We start from the raw sequence: 5,927 nt of genomic DNA on the forward strand, positions 1-5,927 counted from the left end.
ACAATGTATGAGTAAAACATGCTGGTTTGTTGAGCCCTTATGGGTTCTGAGTCTTAAGCGGAACCAGCTTGAAGAAAGACAGAGTCGAGGGTAAATACACAGTTCATTAACATAGCTTAAGAAAAGCATTTCCATAAGAAAAACACATTGGTTAGCTCAAGGTTTGAGAAAAGTTAAGTTCAGGTGGAACCAGGTGTCATCATGGCAACACAGAATTTTAAGAGAAACCTCCTTTTAAATTTGTATAGAGAAGGGAACACTTGTGGTTTGTTTCCTCCTGCTGCTTGAGAGAGAGAATTAAAAAACGTCTGACACTTGCAGCCTGTTTCTTCTGTTTGGAGAACCCTAGCCTTCCTGCCTACACTTTAAAAGGAGAAATTTTATGGTATGTGAATTATATGCCCATTAAAAATATAAATACTTTATGTTGAATTACTTGACTAGAACCTGATTGCTATAGTATTAATCAAGGAGAGTGTGGTAGCTCATTTTACATGTCAACTTGGCTGGGTCACAATACTCAAACATGTAGTCAAATGTTATTCTGAGAATTTCTATAAAGGTGTTTTGGGTGAGACTAACATTTATAATAAATCAGTGGACTTTGAGTAAAGCAGATTGCTTATTCAATCAAGTGAAAGCTTGCATAGAATAAAAAGACAAGTCTTTGAGCAAGAGAGAATTCTCCAGCAAACTGCCTTTGGGCTTCCTCTGCCAGTCTCTTCCTGATTCTACAGCGGACAGCCTTCAGACTTGAACAACTTCTCTCCTGGGTCTTCAGCCTACCGGCCTACCGTGAAGATTTTGGACTTGCCAGCTTCCAAAACTTATTCCTTGTGATAAATTTCTCTCTATATAGACACATACATCCTGTTGGTTTCATTTCTCTGGAGAATCCTATTATGAAGGTGGTCCCAGGGAGAGGAGAATGAAGCTTGCTGACACCTTAACAGGTATATTGGTGGGATCTGAGAGTACAAGAACCCTGTACTAGCTTTCCTGGTAGAGTTTTGAGAGGTGCCAAGGTCCCAGAAGGTTGTGTGGAACACCTAGGCAGACGGGGGTCTCACAGCATTTCTTAGTCCCCTTCTTGCAACTACAGGATGATTGTCAGGAGCCCGAGAAAGGAACAGACAGGAGTAAAGAGAGACCTTTGGAGACCAATGACTGAGGAGCAGAGGGGACAAAAGACGTTTAATGATGCTTGCCTGACTTAATGATATTGATGACATAATAGACCTCCCTTCTCCTTGAAGCCTTGGTTCTCTGAAAGTCCTTTGGAACTCAAACACCATCCCAGAGAAAGTGGAAAGAGCACCCCCAGATTAACTGAAATTAAGTTTCTACTACTCCAGCAGAGCTCCAAAAAGAAACTCAGGTCAGTTTTGAGATGTTAGAAAAAGTGTCCTTCCTTGTACCTTTGAACTTGTGAATTGGGAAGTGATTCAAAATTACTTCACAAATATTTGCTTTTATCTGTCTATTTTCAAGATGAATTTTGGCATTTTTGTGGTATGATATGAAATGAGTTTTCAGAGATAGAACCTTCATTTGTAACTTTGCCACTTAGTATCAGGGCAGCTGTGTATCAAGGTTATTACAATGGCTGGCTATGGGCAGAATGTTTGTGGAGCTTAAAAGATATAATCTAAGATTGATGTAGAGGAATAAAAATCCCCAAGTAGGTGTCAAGTTTGAAAAATAAGAGTAAAAAGAGAGAGTACAACTTATCAGACAGAAAGATATGATAACATATGTCAAAGCCATGAGCAGTTCCTGTGCAGGAAGGGGCAAATAGATATATACGGAAAGAAGAGGGGTCCTGGAAACAGACCCTGGACATGGGAGTCTGGTATGTGACCGAGTGCCACAAACAACGGAGGAAGAACAGACTACTTTTAAGACGGCATCAGAAAAACTCTATAAAAAACAAACAGTTGACTCCCTACTTCTTATCCTATATAAAAGTAACCCCCACGTAGATTTAAGATCTACTTTTAAAAAGTGAAACGGTAAAGTTAACAGGAGAAACTGTTGAAACATATCCTTGCAATTTGAGGATGGCCAAAAACTTCTTAAATGAGATCCTTAAAACTTCTCTTCTTAGGAAAAAACATTAATGCATTTGACGGCATAAATATTAAAGATTCTGTTAAATGATCTTCACAAATGATGCTAATAAATAAAGACAGATTGGGAGGTCATTTTATGATGTCAAAATTATTGGGACAAATGGGGAATGTTGAATATGAACCTTAAATTAGACATTAGTGTTGTTTTAAATTTATTGAGTGGAAGAATTTTACTATAAGAGAATGTCCTTGTTCTTAGAAGATTTATGCTGAAATATTTAGTGAAGTGTCTGAACATCAGCGATTTATTTTCAAATGTTTCAGCAAAATATATTTATATATCTATATCTATTCTTATGGGCTTTCCAGGTGGTGCAATGGTAAAGAATCCATGTGCCAATGCAGGAGACACAGGAGAGGTGAGTGAGATCTTTGGGTGGGCAAAATCCCCTGGAGTGGGAAATGGCAGCCCACTCCAGTATTCTTGCCTGGGAAATCCCATGCACAGACAAGCCTGGCAGGCTACAGTCCATGGGGTCACAAAGGAGCCAGACACGACTGAGCACACACTCAGCAGCATGCTTATATCAAAGAAAGAAAGATAAATAAAGCAAATGTGGAACAATATCAACAGTTGGAAACTCTATTATGATAACTGTGTTTGAAATATTTCAAAATAAAAATGTAGAGAAGGTGGAAATAAAATAACATTCAGAATATACAAGTAACTCTTGAAAAATCAACAATAAAAAGATGAATGATATGGAAAAATGAGCAAAGGACACAGCTGGCATTTCTCAGACAGGGAACCTAATTGTAACAAGTACCTGAAGAAATCTTTAATGTCATTGGTAATCACAAAAAGCAAAAAATAAAGCCAAAATGAGATACACATTACATCCAGCAGGTTGACAAAAATAAGAAAGCCGTGTTATGCCAAACGTTGGGGAGGCAATGGGGAACCAGAAACCATGATTTCTAAGGTTTTAAAGGGTAGTCTGGCAGGGCATAGGTGTACCCTAGCGCCCAGCCATCTGCTCTCAAAAGCCAGAGAACCTCACTGGAACCCTTGTACTAGGATGTAAGATGGTCATCATAGTATTGCTTATCTTAGGGAGGATGTGAAGGCACCTACGGCCATCCCCAGGGGACTGGATCAGGCAAATGAGGTAGACACCTACTGGTTGGGGTCCACTTTCTACCCAAGCCTTATTAGAATTAGAAGTCAGGACTTCTATAAGAGAAAGGGCCAGAAAACAGGAGGAAGGGGGGACCTTCTGGAAGGATTCAGGACTCAGGGGTCTGGAATTAGTTTGAGTTGAGGAAAATATAATTATATTTATTGCATGTTTAAATTTACAAGTAGATATTCACCCTTGCTACACTGTCATTAGCAGCTATTAGACTCACTAACTCCCAGGAGCCAAATGGAAAGATAATGCTTAACCCAAAAAGAGTGGATTGGTAGCGGTGGAATCTTTGGCAGAGGACAGTCTAATGGGGGGATATTTTTGCATGAGAAACCCATGGTGCAGCACATGTGAAATTTTATGCATGGCCTAAAAAAGATTTTCAGAAAATCTAGAGCTTCTTTTTCTTAAGCGAAAAGTGTAACTGTGTCCTAAAAATAAATATCCACTGTTTAGATGGATGCTAGCAAGGTCTAAGCAGTGTATGTGAAGGTCTTTTCAGGGAAGAAAAATAAATCTGTGTTCATTTACTGTGTAGAAAAAAAAAATCCCTCAAGTTTTAAAAGATTAATGCATCAGTTCTTTTTGCAAGTGTCGATTATTATCTTGTAGCACTCAGAGGAATTTAAAATTCCAATGCCTTTGTCTCTCTTGATGTAAAATAAGGGGCTGATATTGAACAAGCTATAACCAAGGGTGAGGACATAGAGTATTCTCTGTCCAGCATGAAAGGCATCTTTGCTTGTTGAGTTTATGCAGGGATAAAACCTTGGGAAGAGAACTCTCTGAGCAGTGAGCATCTTCTGAGAAGAACCTGTTCTCTTGAGCCCCACCCTGTTCCCATGGGAGTCCAGGCAGAGGGCTCCTAGGAAGAGGGCCAGGGTGGGAAGGAGAGATGAACTTGGACTGAGCTGAAACCACATGTCAAGGGCTGGACTAAGTATCCTGTGAGGTCTGGCTTGTATTAATATTTCTCACACTTGCCCTCGTGAAGCAGGCCATCGTTCCCACCCATCTTACAGATAAAAACACTGAGTCCAGAGGGATTAAAACAGTTGGCCCAAGGTCACACAGCTAGTTCATGAGCATGCTAGGATCCCATCCCGGGTGGAATTTTCACACACTGAGCTGCCACACTCAAACAAAAACTGAAAAATATTTTGAAGCTTTATACCAGGACTCACTAGGGCTTCAGCTAGTTTGTCTGAGCTTGTCTTAAAGATGTCTCCCACTCTTCTTAAGATGCTTTGGCATTCCAATGCAGTCAGCAGAAAATAGCTGTAGGAACAATTACTGTCCGAAATTGAGTCTGCAAATTTCAGGTCATTCAGATCTCCATTCCATATGCAGACTTTATTAATACCCTAGCTTCAGGTTCAAAATGTCATGTTCACTGAAAAATTGGAAAAAAAAAAAAAAAACACACAAAAAAACAGTCTGTTGTAGCTATTGGGAGCTCTTTCCAAGTGAGGCTCAGCTGCCGGGGACACTTAACAATTGCCCAAAGAGATGGAGTTGGAGGAGATGCAGTCTGGCTTCCAAACCTTTAATAGGCTATGGTTTTGAGGCTGTTTGCCTCTAACCTTTCAAAATTCCTGCTCTGCAGGGAGGAAGAGGCATCAACTCGAGATCAAGGTTGATGAAAAGTTGAATATTCAAACTGACATTCACCAAGAATGATGAGAAAGGGAGCTTTAACGGCATAACAAACGATTCTCCTGAAAGAAAATGTCAGGCAGGCTATTTTTTTTCTTGGACTTTCTTTCCTCATCATCTCCGCTCTCCCCCACCCCCCAATCCACCCACACACACTTAAATTTTGGCTTATTTAAACTTCAGGAGAGTTGCCAGCCAGGCAGAAAGAAGTGAAATTAGGACGATTCCAAAGCCTTGGTTTCCAGACACTAATAAATTAGGTGAATGATAAGGCATGGGTGAAAATCTGCATCGGGGCCAATTTAAAAGTGATTCTTCCTGCCTGAGTCAGCACTGGCTTAGTGGGGCTTGGGGTCGTGGTAGAGAAATCTCTCCGGCTGTCTGTGCTCTGAGTTCTGGCTTATCTTGGGATGGAGAGGTGAAATCACACCCTGAAGTGGATTCAGTGTAATGAGGGCCAACAGAATTGTTCTGCTTCCAGATGAAATGTTTGTTTCAAACAGATCAGCTTTGCAAGGACGTCGCTGAAAACCTCAACTGTTCTATTTGAAGATAAAAAGTCTGTGTGCACTTAATCTGCGGCTCATTTGGCTTCGCCTGGTGTTGAATTTTATGTGATTATAAGGCCCTCCCTTGGGATTTTTCTTCAAAGAGGGAAATGACTCATGTGCTATGGCCTTGTTATTTCCAGGAGAGTGGCAAGTTGTCACAATAAAGGGTCTAAATTTTAATGTTTCAAATTGATTTGGTAAATTTTTAATAGCTAGTTCTGTCTATGTACCTATCTATGTTTGTTCCTTCTTATCTATCGATCTATCTACCTACTTACCTATCATGGCCTAAATGTTTGTGTCCCCACCACATTCATACTGTGAAATCCTAACAACCAGTTCTATTTACCTATCTATGTTCATTCTTTCATATCTGTCTGTCTATCTACGTATCTATCTACCTACTTACCTACCTACCTATCATGGCCTAAGTGTTCGTGTCCCCATTATATTCACAT

General features: G+C 40.1%; 1 long non-coding RNA gene across 1 annotated transcript; it reads left to right on the forward strand.

Annotated features, from left to right (window-relative positions):
- The first annotated feature begins 327 nt into the window (after positions 1–327).
- Positions 328–5,658, forward strand: LOC123328184. The gene is made up of 2 exons (XR_006542966.2): positions 328–953; positions 2,442–5,658. It is a non-coding gene; the product is annotated as an uncharacterized LOC123328184 (long non-coding RNA).
- Positions 5,659–5,927: the final 269 nt, after the last annotated feature.

This window comes from Bubalus bubalis, chromosome 11 (genome assembly GCF_019923935.1).
Source record: "Bubalus bubalis isolate 160015118507 breed Murrah chromosome 11, NDDB_SH_1, whole genome shotgun sequence".
NCBI lineage: Eukaryota > Metazoa > Chordata > Mammalia > Artiodactyla > Bovidae > Bubalus > Bubalus bubalis.